Below are 19,818 nucleotides of genomic sequence, written 5' to 3'. Positions count from 1 at the left end.
CCTTCCTCCTCCTCCTTCCCTTTGAGGCTCTTCTCTTTCTGAGACCACAGGAGTCATCTTCATCTCATTGCTACCCCTCAGTTCGATCTGGGCACGTCATACATTCCTTTATCCCCTTGCTTCCCTCTCCCTCTTTCGTGTACACTCCCACATTGTAATGTAATCGCAAAACAAAACAAACAAACAAAAAATAACATTGATTCACTCATAGGTAGGATGTCACCAGTTATTGCACATAATGCTCCATGCCTGCCTCTTCACTGTTATTTCCACCAGACTTCCTCCTTCATCCCGTCTCCTTCTGTACATTTAGAAAGAAGTTTCTCACTAGTATCTCTTCTGTTCGTCTGTTGCTCTTGCTATCATTGGCAGCTACATTTATTCATTCTCCCTGAATTTCTGTTGTTTAAGGTATTCAAAAAGCAAATAATCTCTTCAGTTCTGGTTTTTCTTTCTAAAAATGTTTCCAACGCCTCTTTAATGTTAACATCATCTTTTTTCACGTATGGTTAAGTTCAGATTTGCAGGGTAGGTCATTCTGAGCTCCATTGCTCTTTGGAACATATTATTCTATTCCCTCCTACATTTTCTGGTGGGTGCAGAATAGTCTGATGTTATTCACATTTATTTTCCTTTGTATTTGAAAGTCTTTCTCCTGATCACTTGAAGAACTTGTTTCTGTACTGAACAGTTCAATTTAACCACTATGTCTTGAAGTTTGCAACTTTGGGGGTTTTTCTGAAAGTGTCCATGAATTCTTTCAAATAGTATATTTCATTTTCTATGTCCAGAAGTTCTGGGCAGTTCTCTTCTATTATTTTCTGCGTTATGGTGTTAAGGATTTTTGTCCTACCTTTTTCTTTTCTGGGAGAGTTGTGATCCTTAGGTTGTCTCTATACATTCGGTCTTCAAGATCAGTATGTTTTGCTTGCATAATAAGCACATTTTCTTTAAATGTTATTGTTTTTTGCTTCTCTTCTTCTAAATTGTCCTTCACTTCTGTATATTTGCATTCCCAACATATTGTTCTCTCTTTTATTTCTTTGGTGAGATTTGCCATCACAGATTACAGTTTTTCTACTTTACCCATTGCTTTTGCTATTGAGGCCATAAATCCTGTTCTTATTCTAATTTCTCTTTTGAATCACTCAAAAACAGTGCATTGGGGCTTCATGTTCTCCTAATATTCTCCAAGTCCTCTGTCTCATCAAGTGTTGGATCATTTTTCTTTATTTTGTAGTAGTTATTCATAGATGCCAGAACATGTTTACTAGATTTAGAGGACCTATTTTCTTATGTTGTTACTGTTTTTTTCTGTTGATTTATCTGTTTGTATTTAAGGTCTTTGAGTTTTCTTCTTCCTGAAATCTTTGGTAACTTCAGTATTTCTTTTCCATTCATTTTCCTTATCATGGGGGCTGGATCTCAAAGAATCTTAGTCTTCTATCATGCTGGGTAATTCATGGTTCACCAACCTAGGTCTCTGCCCCAAATGAATTTTTGTTGTCAGAACTCGCCTCAGGTGGATTCTATGATTTTTTCCCTCAGGCTTAGTGGAGTGCTGCATAGCTGACACCTGAGATCCTGTCCTTAATATCCTTGCTGTCTCTGGTCCTTAGTTCTCTAGCCTAGAACCAGCAATTCAGAGCTCTGAAGCACTTAGTGCTATGGTGTTGTGGCCACTGGCAGGCTTTTGATTCTGAAGGGCTGCAGCTATGCTGGCTGGCTGTCATGACCCAGCCAAATTTCTCAGCCTGGAGCCAGTATCTCTCATGAAAGAGAAAGGGATTCTAGTTGTCCTAGACCTGGAGACAGCTAAAGTTGCTTTATCTTTGGCACATAATTTCTGTTTCAGAGAGATCTGCTCACATGACCTGGAAGTTCAATAAGGATTTATTATATGCTTACCATGTATGCATTGTGCTAAGTGCTGGGGAAACAAACAAAAAAAGGAAAAAAATACAAAAACATTCCCTGCCTTTAAGGCATATATATTCTAATGGAAGATGGAGAATAACATGTAAATAGTTAGTTACATACAAGATATATACAATTAGAATATAGTTCCCCTGTATGTATGTATATATATGCAATAAATCAAAAATGTCTAATGTTATATGCAATATCACACACCTGTTGTTCCCTACTTGTGCAAAGGACTTGAATTCATCAAGGGTAATTAGGTACTCTCTTTCACTCTCCCATTTACCACCTCAGTCTTTGTGGAAAGTGGCTCAAACTTAAAAGGTGATTCTACAAAGCTTTTGTGACCCCAAGTTCTCTTCCAAATGTAGTGGTTCCAGTGAGGAACTTCTTTGGCCATTATAGATCAGCACTTTTTCATGATTTTATATTATTAGAGAATTGCCTAGGGTGTGGAGAATTTAAATGATTTGCCTAAAGTTAGTAAGCATTAGAAATGGAAGATGAATACATGTCTTCCTTTCTCTCAGGCCGGCTCCCATACCACTAGGTACCTCTCAATAACTATCTCAATTAAGTGGTGGATAGATAGCCTTTGTATCTATTTTTCAATGGGAGAAATATATAAATTTCACCCTTTGGAAAACTAATATGGAGACCTTTAAAATGAATGGGTTGGACTAGATTACTTCTTAGGTTCCTTTCAGCTCAATAGTCTAAGATCTATTTTGTGAAACTGCCAATTTGCAGGTAGGCAAGCGTGGTTTTAAGAGAGCAATTTTTCAATAAATTTTTGTTCAAAATAAAACAAGAAAGGTGGTGAGTGGTTGGAGTTGATTTTCCAGTAACCCTTATTAGTAAATTACTACATTAGATAACTGTTGGGTTGAAATCATTTGAAAACTGGAAATGAAGCTGAGTTGTAGAGGACTGAATCAGATACTCAGATCTAGGTTAAATTTGTTGGGGCTATCATTACAACTTAAGTTTTATCTTTGTTTTGCTATGATTCTGGGCTCCAGAGCAGTACTAGATCTGACTATAGACCCACAAATACTCGTGGAAACACACGAACTCTTTTTTTTTTTTTGGGGAGACAATCAGAGTTAAATGACTTGCCCCAGGTCACATAACTAGTAAATGTCTGAGGCCAAATTTGAACTCCTGTCCTCATTACTCCAGGGCCAGTCCTCTATCTGCTGTGCCACCAAGTTGTCCCAGGAATACATGAATTCTTAACCACCTCTTCTAGTGTGTCAGCAGCGAGTACTACGGAAAGAAAACACAGGGGAACGTAAGGGACTATTAGACCAACCCAGCTGAGCAACTGAAAACTTCCTAGAACTTTCCTTGGCTATTTTCCCCTAGTGTCTCACAGACACAACCCCACCCCCCCACCCACACACATACATACAATTGTGATTTTCAAAATTGATCTCCGCCAATTGACAGGTCTACATCACCACTGATTGTATCAATGACCTGGTCTACTTCCTCTACTGGTGCAGGTATACCTTCTGGGATCCATTTTCAGTACCCTAGCCATCTTCCTAAACCATTATAGCCATTGATAGCCACACTATTACATATGATACAGATACATCATTTTGGGAATGAAGAACAGATGGTGAACTGACTGGGCAGAGTGGGTAATTAGGGAAAGTTCAAGAATATGGAAAGTAACTTCAGTGAGCTTATATGCTATAAAAACCTGGGAAGAAAGTATAGATTCAATACTCTATCCAAGAAGATTATTCTTTTTTTCCTTTCTTTTTAGCTAACCTTTCTCCAAATTTCCCTGAACAATTCCCTAAAACTTCCTCTCAGCCCTGAGCCCGGATGAAAGCTTAATAGTGTTTTTCTTTAGCCTTGCTTAAGGAAAGTCCATGATTCAGAATCTGACCATTCCTGGTAAGGTATGGTAACTCCAGTTGGTTGCTCTTGGCAGTCAACACTGAATGTGAACTCAGGTATGAACTCTGGGAAAGAAAATGTTCCCCAGTCATGGCCCACCCAGCACTTATCTGCAGGCCTGGATTGAAAAGGGAAAACTCAGGTTCAGACCTAGATGCCCAAGGATAACAAAGGAGACCAGAAGGAAAATACTTAGTGTATTGCAATCTATCACTAATGGTGGCCAACTTTTCTATGTTCCAGAACAAGCTGTATGCTTACTCAGCTCAGTAGGGGATTGCAGGGGGAGGGGGGAGGGAAATTCTCACCATTTCTCGCTTGACGGATTTTGTGAATGATGTCAGTGCAATTCCTATTTAAAGTACATCATCCATGAAATACAACAAAGTTGTTATGGGCCAATCAATGTCTGCCTTTTTAAAGTTTGGGGGTTTTGTTTTTGTTTCCAAAACAGCTGATGCCATGAAAAAAAAAGATTAATCTTAAACTCTGTTCTTGGCTAATGAGTCCATATTTATGTCCTGCTCCCTAGAAAAAGAGTTCATGGGGATAAGGGGATGCATCTTCTTTTGTTTTGTGCTAACAGCAAATTTGATAAGCCTTCCATCTATGCCTTTATCCAAGTTGGGGAAAGGGACCTATGGAAAGAAGTCAGTTAAATGTTATAGTGTAATGGGGCATTATTACCCAGAACACTTGGGAAATGACTAATCAATGATAGATTAAATGTTCAGGTCAGCCAGGAGAAAATCTAGACTCTCAAGAATGTGGTTGTGATAATCAAGGAAAACAAAAGTGCCATAATTTTCCAGAGATTTCTAGTTAACCACCTTGACCTGCCATTTTACCATGATAGTAAGGGAAAAAAGGAATTTTTAAAGCTATATTGGGGAAAACAGTAAGGTCAAAGAAGGAATATGGCCACAGCTTAGAGGTGGATAGTGCAATGATAATGGAGAAGGGAAAGAAGGTAGAACTACTCAGCTCTTATTTTGACTGCTTCCTCTGCCAAGGAGAATATTCTTTTCATTGTAAAGAACAGGACAAAAATTGTTTCTAGACAGCTGAAACACAAAATAAGTGTTAAAGGGGACTGTCCAACGAGGACCTAGTCCTGAAAGCATACACAGAGGACCCATGTGGGTATTTTGTGAGCCTGCTTTCGGAAGTTCATGATGACATGGAATGAAGGAGCTTGGCTCTCCACTTCAAAATACGCACATGTGCTTTCTGACTGTTTCCTGTCTGCTTACTGTGAATAAAAATATTTTTGATAAGCTGGTGAGCTGGAATTGAGCGTGTATAAAAAAGGCACTGACTGGTTGATTTAGTCTTCCTTTTTTCCTGGTTGCATTGGGCTGAGGGGATGACAAAGCCTCCAGGTGGGGAGAAAGGCCTCAAGACCTTTGTCTTTCTACCTAGCCCGCCTTGTGACCTCTGAATTCATGACCAGGCTGATACTTCTGTTCTTGTTGGGTCTATTCTTTCCTGGTCTTACATGAAGAAGTGTTGGAGATAGAATGAACTAGACTATGACTTAATGAAGGCTGGAGAGCCTCCAGAGGTCCAGTGATGGGGATCCATGGCAGAAACTGTTGTAGCCAGCATAGTTGAGCTGGCTGATGGACCAGTGCAGCCCTGAGGAATGATCTGTGAGATCAAGCCCAGCAGGAAATTAACCTGGAAGCTGACATACCAAGTCCTGCAGGAGAGGAGTAACTCATCCAGTGGCTTTGTTGCATTTGAAAATGAACCTGGAGGTGACAGAAGCTTTGTAGCAATCCCTTTAAGTTTGAGTCCACTCTCCCCAGAGACTGAGATGGGAAAGGGGAAAGTGTAAGAGAATACCTAGTTGCTCCTCAATAAGTTCAAGTATTTACTTTGCACAAGTCAGCAATAATGGATATGTGATGTGGTAACATCAAAATTTTTTGATATATTCTTTATTAGTTTGCTAAAGTTGTTTTTTTTTCCCTTTCTTCATACTTTATTATAAAAGATGGCTCTTTGGAAAATGGTGGAGAGGAAGGGATTCATTGGGAAAAGTAAAATTAAAATATATCAACACAATTTATTGTTAAAATAATTTTTAATTATAGAGAATAGAATCAGTATAGGAGGACTGGAGAAGAGAAAATGTCCTGAATTTCAAAAAGGGAAGATAATGAAATCCACAAACTATATAGAGCAGCAAACTTGACTTTGATTCCTGGCAGAAATCTAGAATGAATATGTTTATGAGAGAACTGATCTCTTTAAGAAAGGAGGTCACTAAGAATATAGTGATCACAAAGGGCTGGAATGTTTTTTTTTTATGAAGAACAGGTCATATTAGACCTTCTTCTAGGTTGAGGGATTCTTAATTTGGGGTCCATAGAACCCCAAGGGATCCATAGTATATATCCATGGATATATTTCAGGGGGTCTATGAACCTGTATGGGGAAAAATACATCTTTATTTTCATTGACTTCTAATTGAAATTTAACCTTTCCTTTCATTATGAATAGGGACAATAAACAGTCTGAGAAGGGGCTCATAGGTTTCACCAGACTTCCAAAGTAGTCCATGATAAGAAAAAAAAAGTTGAGAACTTGTACTAGACAAAATGGGTAGATCAGAAGAATGTTACAGATATAATTTACCTAAATTTCAGCAAAGTATTTGACAAAGTCTTTCATGCTATCATTTCCATGTTATAAGATGGAAAGTAAATGGGTTAAGTGTATAGTTAGGTAGATTTGGAACTGGATTAACAAGTAGACCCAAAAAATTAAGGTCGTAAGGAATTCTTTAGTGGAATGCCCTAGGTAGCTGTGTTTTACTCTGTGCTATTTAAAATTCTTATCAATGATTTGGATAAAAGACTAGGTGAAGTGTTTATCAAATATGCAAATGGCATGAACTGGAAGGTAGAGTGAATGTGCTGGATGACAGAAATGAATCATATCTACTAAGATGGGTCATAAGATCACACATTTAAAGCTGGAATGGTCTTTAGAAGATATGGAGTCCAAACCCTTATTTCACAGAGGAAGAAAACAAGAACAGAGAGGTTAAGTGACTTGTACACAACTAAAAAGACTCCAAGGTGGGTATTGAACTGGGTCTTCCTGACTTCCAGTCCAATGCCCTATCCACCACATCATACTTAGGAACAACCATTGACAAAGGGAAGACAAACTGTCCCTATTTGCAGATGACTAGAGGATGTACTTATCAAACCCCAGACAAGCAGCAAAAGAACTAATTCAGACAATAGTTTCAGCTTAATAGCTTCAGCGTGGTAGGATACAAAAATAAATCCCTCCAAATCATCAGCATTTACATATTGTAGTAGCAGAAGCCAGGAATCAATGAAAATAAGAAATATTCAATTAATATAATTATAAAAATTCCTCAAGTATCAGAAGTTAACCTATCTAGACACATGCAAGATTTATATAACCACAATCATATAATATTCTTTATGAAAATAAAGGGAGACAAGTAATTGAAAGATAGTCATTGCTTGTGGTTTAGGTTGGGCTAATTTAATAAAAATGACAGCACTACCTAAATTAATTTATAAATTTAGAACTAAGTCAAATTCCAAGAGGATATTTCCTTGAACTAGAAAAAAAACAATAGTAACAAGAAACAGAAGTAATCAAAAACAGCAGCTCAGTCTTTGATAAATAAACCCCCCAAACCTCAAATTATTGGGAGGACTTTTTTCTTGACATGAAAACTGAAAAAATTGTTAGGCAAACAATAGGTTTAGACCAACATCTTATATTGAATTTAAAAGTTTTTGAATGAATAAATCAATGAAAAATTAGAAGAAAAATAGTACAGTGAAGAAAGTATTTGCACCAAGCATCACTGATCAAAATTGGATATCCAAAATGTATAGATTATAAACACAAATATGTTAGATAAGAGGCATTCCACAATAAATTTTTCATCTAAGGATATAAACCAAGTTTTCAAAAGAAAAATTGCAAACTCTGAATGACCACATAAAACATATTCCAAACCATTAGTATTAAGAGAGATATAAATCAACCAATGAGCATTTATTAAGTCCTTACCCTATGCCATGCACTGTGGTAAGCACTGGAGCTGCAAAGCCAAAAAGTAAACGTGTTTTGACACAAGGAGTTTAAGTGCTATTGGGGGAGGCAATATGTATATAAATAAGTAAAGTAGAACAAAGGAATTTTTTTTGCAGGAAGCAGTATTGGGTTGGGAGGGAAGGAAAGGGCCAGGAAAAGCTTCATGCAGAAGGTAGTGATTGAACTGAACTTTGAAGGTAACTAGGGGTTCTAAGAGGTATTGGTGAAGAGGGAGGGCATTCTGAACTGCCTGTGCAGCTAGAAATGAGAGATAGAATGTAGTGTATAAGGAATAGCAAGAATGCAGTTTGGGAAGGTCTATAGAAATGCTGAAAAGTTGGGTTGGAGTCAGGTTTTAAAGGACTTTAAATATGAAACAGAGCAATTTATACATGATTCTAGAAGCACTAGGGGGCCATTTGTAATTTATTGAGTTTATTGAGCAGGGTAAGTCACACCTGGCTGATGGAGCATGGACTGAAGGAGGGAAAGATTTGAGGCAGAAAGTTCACTTAAAACGCCACGGCAATAGTCCAGGTGAGAGGTGACAAGGAAATGGACTAAGGTTTGCAGAGTGTTTTACATGTATTATTATCCCATTTGATTCTCACACCAACCCTATGAGGTAAATACTGTTATTGTCCCATTTTACAGGTAAAGAAGCTGAGGCTGAAAGAAGTTTAGTGGATTTCCTAGGATCGCAGGCCTAGTAAATATTTGAGACAGGATTTGAAATCAGAGCTCCATCCATTATGCCACATAGATAACAGAACATACTTCCTCACTTAAGCAGAGGAATGGGAAACTACTGGGGTAGGATATTTAGATTCATTGTCTGATATACTCATTGTATCAGATTTGGGGGAGGGGGGCTTAATTGTTTTTCTTTGTCCCAAGGGATGGTTCATTGAGGAGAGTAAAATGAATGTAAGCTAATGACAGAAGGCATCTATAAAACATTTTTAAAACTTTTGTAAGTATAAATATAGTGTTACACAGATTCAAAAATCAATTCCACAAGTTCAAGACGGGGATGATATGGCTACATTCATACGAAAAAATTTGAGAGGTTTTAGTGGATAGTAAACTCAGTATTTCTCAATGGCATACAGCTGGCAAAAAATCCAGCACCATCTTAGACTGCATTAAGAGAGAAATAGTCTAGGCAAAGAAAGTGACCATCCCAGTATATTCTGACCTGCTCTGACTACATCTGTAGTATCATATTCACTTTTGGGTACCACATTTTAGTAATAATATTGATAATCTGAAGAATATCAAGAAAGGGTATGCAGGATGATTGAAGACATTGAGACGATTTCATATGCGATGTTTGAAGAAACCAGGAACATTTAGCCTGGAACAAAGAAGACTTAGGGGGACGTGGCCACTATTATCAGGGATCTGAGGTGCTGTCATGTGAAAAGGGTATTAAATTTGATCTACTTGGTCCCAGAAGACCAGTGGGTGAAAGTTGTAGATTTATACTGGACGTAAGGAAACACTTCTAACAATTGAAGATTCCAAAGTGGAATGGACTGCCTCAGAAGGTCATCAAGCTTTACTATCGGTCATCAAGCAAAAGCTGGGCCATTGTGGGGAATCAGTGGCCTCTGGGCTAACTTCCAATTCTCAGATTCAGTTAAAACAGTACCAGATTGAAAAATCTACTGCATGATAGCAGGACAAGTAAATTTCAACATTTACAGTAATTTCTATTTTGTTTCATCAACTTTATAATAAAGATTCACATATACATAAACTCAATTGATCAACAAGTATATTTAACTGTCTGGCACTGTGCTAAGCACTGGGGATTGAAAACAAAAGCCAAAATTGTCTTTATCATCAACAGCAACAAAAATAACAAACTGTAACCTTTTCTAATCCTTATGAGTGTACAGAAATATTTTGTTTTACACAGTGTCCATTCCTTTTCTTTAAATTAATAAGCAAGTTTTCAGTGAATACCACCATGGTGGTTTTTAATACGAGATCAAACATGTGTTAGGTTCTCTGTTAGATGCAGAAAAAGTATAAGATACGGTCCCTTTCTTCAATGAGTTGACAGTCTAATGGGGGATACAAGACTAACACATATGAAAATATCCAATGCTTCATACCACTCCCAACAGTCATTACAGACACAATTTAACCCAATCACGGATCCATTTTCCAGGCATCATCTCCATTCCATTCTGCCTGCTTTCCAGCTTTCACCTCCAAATGGAACTTAGGCTTCTACTTTGGAGACTCTGAACTTCTGACTGGTGAGCAGAGAGATACCATGAGAAGACACTGGTGGTCCTGTAGCTTCAGAGGTGTGAGTGGTCCCTTCACAGTATGGCCTAGCCATGAATGTTCCTCATGTGTGTACCTCTTATGCATAATGCCTATGCATGAACCCTGCCCCCTCTGATAGAATTTGTGCAGTTTATGGGGGGAATGTTCTGTTTCAAATTTTCTTACCATACTTATCATTTTTTTTATTAATTTATTTTGATTTATCAACAATCACTTCCATAAGCTTTTGAGCTTTAAATTTTTCTCCCCATCCTTCCCCACTTCCCTCCCCAAGATGGCACACAATCTGATATAGGCTATACATATACATTCCTATTAAACATATTTTCACATTAGTGATGTTGTAAGTAAGAATTAGAACCAATAGGAGGAACCATCAGAAAGAGGAAGCAAAACACAACAGAAGAAAAAAATTAGCAAATAGTATATTTTGATCTGCATTTAAACTCCATAGTTCTTTCTTTGGATGTGGATAGCATTTTCTATCATAAGGCCTTTGGAGATGTCTTAGATCCTTGTACTGCTGAGAAGGGTTAGGTCTATCAATATTAGTCATCGCACAACGTGGCTGTTACTGTGTACAGCGTTCTCCTGGTTCTGCTCACTTCACTCAGCATCAGACCATACAAATCTTTCTGAAGTCAGCCTGTTCATCATTTCTTATAGCTCAATAGTATTCCATTACATTAATATACCACTTGTTCAGCCATTCCCCAATTGATGGGCATCATCTCAATTTCCAATTCTTCGCCACCACAGAAAGAGCTGCTATAAATATTTTTGTACATGTGGATCCTTTTCCCATTTGTATGATGTCTTTGGGATACAGCCCTAGAAGTGCTATTGCTGGGTCAAAGGGTATTCACATTTTTATAGCCCTTTGGGCATAGTTCCAAATTGCTCTCCAGAATGGCTGGATCATTTCACAACTCCATCAACAATGCATCAGTGTTCCAATTTTCCCACATCTTCTCCAACATTTATCATTTTCCTGTTTCGTCATGTTGGCCAATCTGATAGGTGTGATATGGTACCTCAGAGTTGTTTTGATTTGCATTTCTCTAATCAATAGTGATTTAGAGCATTTTTTCATATAACTATAGATAGCTTTAATTTCTTCATCTGAGAACTGCCTGTTCATATCCTTTGACCACTTATCAATTGGGGAATGATTTGTATTCTTATAAATTTGACTTAATTCTCTACATGTTTTAGAAATGAGGCCCTTATCAGAGACACTGGTTGTAAAAATTATTTCCCAATTTTCTACTCTCCTTCCAATCTTGGTTGCATTGCCTTTGTGCAAAAATTACCATGCTTATTATTACATTCTTACTATTTCATTAAATGCCTTTGCTTTAGAACTAATGGTGTCCAGTTGGCTGACTCAGAGACAAAGTAAACATACTGGTTGGGACTTAATAGCTATAATTTTAAGTGGAGGTAGACCTATGCATATTGTAAAATTGGGGTAGCTATTCTGAAGATACAGATACAATACAGAGGAGTCCAATATGCTGCAACAGTCTTTTGGCAATCAAAGCTACTGTAGCTCAGGTATGGCAGTAGACTCACCCATGGAGACAGTTTAGTCCACAGTTATGGCATCTAGAATGACACCCATACTCCCCTTCTCTCTCTGGACTGTGTCACTAACTACAACCTTCACCCACTTAAGCTGGCCATGGGGGTCTTCCTAGAATTTGTGTTTGGAGAAGAGGAAAGGTTAGAAGAGTGGTCATATACCCTATCATGTGGCTACAGTTCACACTCTTTCTCAGGGTCCTATGGGATAACACAGGTGTGGTGATGGGGAAGGGTTACACATGTGCACTTCACTTTCTACTACTTTCCACTATAACTCCTGAGCCCCTACTGGTATGCTTCCCATTTATACCAAATCAGTCAACTTGACACAATTCAGTAAGTCAGTCAATATATATTTATTAAGCACCTATTATGTGCCAGGCAATGTGCTAAGCACTGGAAATACAAAAAGAGGCCAAATACAGTCTCTGCCCTCAAGGAGTTCACAATCTAATGGGGGAAACAAGAAGCAAATAAATATGTACAAACAAGCTATAGACAAGATAAATAGGAAATAAAAGAGGGTAGGCATTAAAATCAAGAGGAATTGGGAAAGATAGGAACCATTTACCTAATGACAAGGCAAAAAACAAGAATACTTATAATATTTAATCAAGAAAAAGCAAAAGCAGTAATAAGCATAACATTTATTCAATATAAGATAAAAGCAGAAATGACAGCAATTAAAATGTAATAGTTCAATCTCCTGGTCATTTGACAAAAATATGGACACCTAGACTTTTTTTCTGACACCCATGACCCCCCAAACCTCTTCAAAATAGAGATACATAAGAGATAAAGCAATTTCAGCTGTCTCCATGCTACAGGACAATAAGAACACAAATAGTGTAAAAACTCAAGCAACTAAAAACAGAGAATGCTAATGATCCATAACCCCTAATGTGCTCACTCAGCATCCTGTCTTCTACCACCCACTATACTCTGGCAGCAGGGCTGCATAAGCCCACCAATGAGCTCTCAATAGAACCCGACTCTATGAGCCTCAGTGCTTTGGAAGGCCAAAAGACAGGAGTTTGCTCAGACTAGGACAGCAGTGCACAGTGCAGCCAGAGAACTGAGGCACAAAAGGAAGTTGGGCAGGATAGATGTATAGAGCTATGTAGCACTGTACTAAGTTCAAGGGAAAGGGGCCAGCATCCGGTCGGGGACAATCCTATTCCCTCAGAAGTAACTTGAGGCAAAGACCAATGTTGGTGAACTGTAAATTGCCCGGCATGGGAGGAAGCTGACACACTTTGAAATACAGGCCCCAGAGAAACCACCATTAAAGGGGAGGGAGTCACAAAGTGAGAAGTAAAAGAAAGCAAGGGAGGAAGGATTGAAATTATCAAACATCTCAGGAGGAGGAAAACTCAGTTAAAGACTGTGAGCACAGGCAGATAAAACAGGGAAGATATTAATAACAGAACGGAAAGTGGTTTCCAGATCAAGTAAAAGAGTCCAGGCATCTATGAATAAATATTGCAAAACAAAGGAACATGAATCAATATCTGCTAAGGCAGGGAGGATCCTATGGATTCCCAAGAGAATATGGAACCACAATAGTATGTTATTGAATGGTTTAAAAAAGAAATAAGAATTGTGAAAGCAGAAATTATGGCCTGCACAGCAAAAATAACTGGCAGAATTTAGAAAAATTTTAATATACAGTAAGTCTTGCCAAAGAAATGAAAGATAATAACCGATTGGCAATGCAAATACACAGAAGTGAAGGACCATCTTAAAGAAAAGAAGCAATAACAATAAAAGAAAGCATGTTCAAGCAAAACATATTGATCACAAATATAGGATGCACAGAAAACTTAAGAATTATAGGTCTCCAGAAGAACATGACAAGCCAGAAAACCTGAACACTATAATGCAAGAAATAATACAAGATAACTGTCCAGAATTTATGAACACAGAAAACAAAATGCCAATAGAAAGAATCGACAGATTGCCTCCCAGGGTGGGGATGGGGTGAAGGTAGGAACATACCGCAAACTATGCTGCAAACTCCAGGACACATAATGGTTAAATTGAACAATTCTACTGACAAACAAATTCTGCAAACGTCCAGGAGAAAGACATTCTGATATAAAGGAAAGAAAACTCAAATAACTTGAGACTATTCTTCATCCCAGAAACCATAGAGGAGAATGGAATATTGTGTCCTGAAGAGCAAAGGAGTTCAAGATGCAACCTAATGGACAAATAAAAAGCCAGAGAGACAGAATTTCTGAGTTATTAATAATCATTTTATTAATTAGGCTAGCTGATAATCAATAAATTGATGCTCAGTGGTTTCTATTCGTAACCAAAGACAAAAGTATAAAGATTACTAAATACTTAAGTGTCTTTGGAAAAGGGGTGTCCCTGACAGGTGAAAATCAACCCTGACTGGTGAACTAATAATGAGGGAGTGGTTTTTCAAATAAAGAGGTGAACTAAAAGCCTTCAGTGTCTCCTCTTGAGAATGTGGCTTGATCAAGAGACTCAGCCACCTCCAGCAATCTGGACAAAGGAATCCATCTCTACCCAGACCACTGGTTGGTTTTCTCCTTCATAAACAGAGTTACCCTAGACTCCAATAAAAGGGTACAAGGGCATAGACTTGATGCTTTGGGACTGGAATTCACCTAGATTAGATCCTGTTTATAATCTAAACAAAAGTAAGGTCTCCTAGTTGGGTGAGGTCCTGCCCCAAATCATGGAGCATATACCCCAAAGATCAGGCCAATCTTATCTATCAGCCTTGTCCTTCAGAGACTGGTTGAATGATCTACAGGGGCTGGTCCCTGAATGAGAAAATAGAAAGGAAAAACCTTAATCCTGTTTAGTAATTGGTTATTAATACAATAGAAAAATAATTGCTTCTCTTACTAAAGTAACCCACCTTGCAAATAAATCTAAGCATAACCATTAATGAGAAAAGATGGATCTTGGGGGGAAAAAAGCATTAAAAAATTCTTAGAAATAAAACCAGACCTCAGGAAATTATTTGCTTCTCAAACACCCCAGACAACAGAAATACAAGAAAGGTAAACAAATGCAGTAATTGAGGACAACATAAAGACTGTCAAGGTTTTTTTTTTCAAATTCTTACAAGGAGACAAGGGGAAAAATGGAAGTCAAACAGAAGTAACAGTGTTGAAACAGGCCTAAAACATCATGGATTAAACCTCACAACACTTCCACATACAGGTGAATCAATGTTTTTTGCTTTTTGTCTTTTTCTAGTACTAAATTACAGAGTGGGAGCGTGCATCAAAGATGGAAATGGAGAAAGAAAATAGAAGGGATGGAGATGTGATGTACTCTAAACAAAGCAAAGGCTGACAATGAAGTTAAAATAACTCCAGTGGTCTCTCAGCAAGAAGAGATCCTACAGAACAATGCGCAAGAAAGCAAAAGGAGGAACTGAATAGGGAAGAAAGAAATAAGGAAATTTTGTTTCAGGAGTGGGAGGGGTACCTATGAATGCTCCTATAGAAGAAGTGAGATACTCTATAAAGAGAGATTAGGACCTTAAAATGGGTATAATCTGCAAAGATTTGGTGCTTAGAGAGATCATTCATGCTGCCTCAAGAAAAGGGGAATTAGAGTTCCTAGAGGCAACTGACACTTGATGAAATAGGAGGGCATGAACCACCTGGGACTTTCAAGGCAAACAGGGCAAAAATGACCATGGGGAAGAGGAGTCAGTAACGAATTGCACAATTAGGGTTATAGGAAAATTCCTACCATGGGGAAATATTTTCTTTAACACCTGTAGGAATTGGTATTTCTAAAAGTGAGGCGCAATAGAAAAAGGGGCCAAGGGACAATACCTATAAGGCAATAACATAGAAATTGTTAAGAAGAAAGGCCCCAAAATAGGTGCCTTAAAAACTTTAATTCATTGATAAATACAAAGATTAAAGAGAGACTAAGTAAGTATAAAGGGTACAAAAGAAAGAATAAAAGCCCAGTATAGACTGAAAAAGTAAATAAATAATGAAGAGAATGAGGGAAAGAACTTTTTTTTTTAGAAATAAGATATGAAAATGACATTTTAACAACTAACAAACAAAGCAAAACTTAACTGATGGGGGAAATAGGAAGAGTTAAATAACTAGAAAAAAGTAAGCTTGAAAAGCAATGAATAAGTAAAGCTCCAAACCTAGGGAATGGGGCACCAAACTGGAAGGGGGAAAGGGTTGAGAATGAAGAAAAGAGAGATAATGGGAATCAAAAATAACTGGAAAAACTTAGTACTGTGTTTGGAAGAAGGAAAAATTCCTAATGTAGAAGGAAAAAGATATTGGAGAAAAAATGGAGAACTCTAATAAGTTCAAATGCAAATGGACTAAACTGTCCAATAAAATGAAAAAGAGTGGCAGATCGGATAGGATAACAAAATCCCATAATGTGTTGCTTACAAGAAACATATTTAAAAAGGAAAGACATATTTAGAATAAAAATGAGGGGCTGGAAAAAAATTGCTATGCATTAAGTGAATAAAAAAAAACCAGGAGTTGCAATCATACTATCAAACAAAGCAAACACAAACAAATAAAAATGGATAAAAAAGAAAACTACATTATGCTGAAACATAGTTAACAAGTCAATATCAATATTAAAATATGCTCCAAATGTCTTAGTATCTAAATTCATAAAGGAAACATTCACTCAAGTATAAAATATAGTAGTTTGCCTATAAATCTGGGTTACATTCTTACCAACGCACATTGTTCATCAGAAAGAGCAGGCACAGATGGAAACTTAACAGGTAATTCCCAACTCTTGACTATAGGCTATGATGTCCTTGGTTATACCGCACAAAGCCTCTCAACTCCAAGCAATTCCTTTCCTGGTCCTCTCTTGATCAGCAAAGCTAGTCTTCTGCTCTTAAGCCAATGAAGCAATGACAAGCTTTCAAAGCTTAACAGGACACTGAGACAAATTATGTACTCTTTCGTCAAAAATATATCAGTATTGACCTTATTCAGTGACAAGCAGTTCCCTCAAGTCATATAACTGAAAAGCTCTTCAGGCTGACTGTGCAGTGCAGACAAACCCAGCTAGTTTTTCAGTAAAATGGATTCCACTCCAAACAGCTTCTAGTAATGCAGTCTCCTCTACAATAGGTGCAACACACAGCAAAACAGATAAAAAGCCTGTCTTGTCCCTCTATTTTTCCCTCCCAAACCCTACAAGGCACTAGAAAGCAAACAGACACCACTGAGAAGTTTTTTCTTTCTCAGGCTGTAGATATCACTAGAAAGCCATAACAGTACGGAACTCTTACTATTTGCCAGGTACTCTACCCAATGCTGGGGATAAAAATCTTTCAAGGAGCTCTCGTTCCAATGAGGAGGACAATATGCAAGTAACTTTGTACATACAAGATCTATACACTGAAATGGAAGGCAATCTCAGAGGAAAAGGACTAGCAGCAAGGGGAAAGGATGAACCAGGAAAGGCCCCATGCAGAAGGTAGGATTTGAGCTGAATCTTGAAGGAATCCATGGGAGCTACAAGTCAGAGGTGAGGAATTGAAGGCATGGAGAACAGCTAGTGTTCAGATAGTTCTATCTATACATAGCAGAAGCAGGATTCAACTCTTTTCCAATCAACATAGCAACTGAAGAATTCTCTCAGCTAATTCAGTATTCCTCCAGCCAGTTTACTAAGAAATTCCTTTCTTCCAAACATCAGGCTCCCAGCAAAGCAGCTAAAGAGTCCATCATTCAGATGTCTTAGCTAGAAACATCTTCCTTCATAGCCGTCTATGTCTTTTTGTGACTCTTTCGACACTCAGCTTATTTACTTCCTTGTTTCTTTTGTTTTTCTCTTCCTATACTTCTCTGGTTTCTAATACCTCAAATCAATGTCTTCTCATGCACAATGACTCATCTCTAATTTATGATATGAAACTCAATATTTCTATACCTTTCTACCAGGTATGATATCAATCACTGTACGGCCTTCCCATAGCCTCCAAATAGTTATTTGATTTCCAATTTCTCAGTTATAATTTTCAAAGCTCTTTTAAAAAAAAGCATGCGGGGCAGATAGTGGCGCAGTGGATAGAACACAGGCACTGGATTCAGGAGGACCTGAGTTCAAATCCGACCTCAGACACATAACACTTACTAGCTGTGTGACTCTGGGCAAATCATTTAACCCCATTGTCTAGTCAAAAAAAAAAATGAATGCAAATGACTTTGATACCCTGCAGCCACCATTACCTTAGTCATTGTTCTGCCTTCAGATGAGTCTATTCCTCTGAGGGGCAGATTTCTATCTGGTCCTCAAAATAATTTGTGTCTCTCAACATTTTATTGGAGATGTTGTTTCTTCTTAAGTTCTCAGTTTTCCTTATATAAATGTTCTTTTTTTGTCCTTTTCAGGAACCAAACTGTTCATATGTGAAAGCAGTGATACAATGTAGTATCATTATTGCTAGGAAGTATAGAAATTTTAGAAATAGAGAAGAAGTATACAATATTTTGAGTCAGAGGTTCTAGTTTCAAATCCTGACTCTTGAATGACTTTGGGTAAGTTACTTAACCTCTCCAGGTTTCATTTTCCTCATATGTAAAATAAGAGGGTTGGACGAGAATGACCTCTAAGGTCTCTTCCCATAAGAATTTTCTATTGAAAAAAGACTTGAAGGCTTTGAATGTATCTGTTACTGGAATATGAGGGAGAATCTTTTTGGTTAGCAGAGATGACTATTGGGAGATGACTATAGCTCAGGATGACAGAATTGGGTCCCTTTTAAAATATATTTTCACTCTCCCAGATTTTGAAAGTTTATGTCAAAATTCTTCCAGTCTAGGCTGGAAGGATTTCTTATTTGCTTGGCTGTGATGATTGCCTGTCCTGGAATAGGCAAACTGATTGGAATTCACATTTCATCTTTGATTAGCCTTAGTCAGTACAACTGCCAAAAATGAGGATTTGAGAGTTATGGGACATAGAAAGTGTTTTTCCTTCAACCTTTTTTTTTTTAATCAACGTAGCACACCTTCAGGCGCTGCTTCCCTAGCTCTCTCTTGCATTAGCAGGTCAGGTCTCTAGTGGTTAGCTGATTATGACTATTCCTTCGAGTTTTAGGGGATAACCCTGAGGACTGCTGGGGTTTTTAGTATTCTAGCTCCTGAGACCCCCACCAGTGTGCTGCCCATTATCACAAAGAATCAGTTGAATTCTATCAGATTTTAGAAAAGGGATTTAGCGAGAACAATTGATACAAAAAAACTTCCCAAACTGGGGCATACTCTCACCTTGAACACACAAGGCCCACAAGGAAAGCGGGGTCAAATTTAAAAGCAGAAAGGTAGTTAGGCATGTATATAGAGAACGTGTAGGAATAAGGGTACTTCAAGATTCCTGGTGCTGGGAATCCTTTTCTCCCTTCATGGTGCCCTTATGAAATTCCCCTTAGGTGTAGTTTTGTGCTGGATTTTGAGGGTATGGCCAGAATCAACATTGCCATAAGGGTTTATAATCCTTGAAGGTGCCTCTTTCTTCAGGTGGCTGTCTTTCTCTATCTGTCTGCAGGTGCTTTCTCTGTCATTGGCTTCTGACATTCCATTAACATACAAGATAAACTCATGGAGACAGCATTTCTTTGGTTGTTTTGGACAATGCCACCTCTTCTCTGTTATTCACATATAGCTTATCTACTACAGCAGATTTTTAATCCTTACCTCCACAACACATTTTGAATCAGGCCCCTTCTATTTACTCACCTGACTCCCACCCTAGTTAAGGCCTTTATCACCTCTTTCTTGGACTATTATTGCAATCAATCAGTTGATCAGCAAATATTTAGATTGGAGATTGCAGAAAGGATTTATTAAGTGTTTACTATGTGCCTAGAACTATGCTAGGTGCTGGGGATAAGGAATAGAAACTGTACCTGTGATTTCATTGATATAGAAAACTACCAAATTTTAGTCCTAGAAAGAATGGGGATTCTTCACTTGGGGCATGCATAATCCC

This window comes from Vombatus ursinus, unplaced genomic scaffold (assembly GCF_900497805.2).
Source record: "Vombatus ursinus unplaced genomic scaffold, bare-nosed wombat genome assembly UNPS02014832.1, whole genome shotgun sequence".
Taxonomy (NCBI): Eukaryota; Metazoa; Chordata; class Mammalia; order Diprotodontia; family Vombatidae; genus Vombatus; species Vombatus ursinus.
This window is presented reverse-complemented; position numbering follows the sequence as displayed.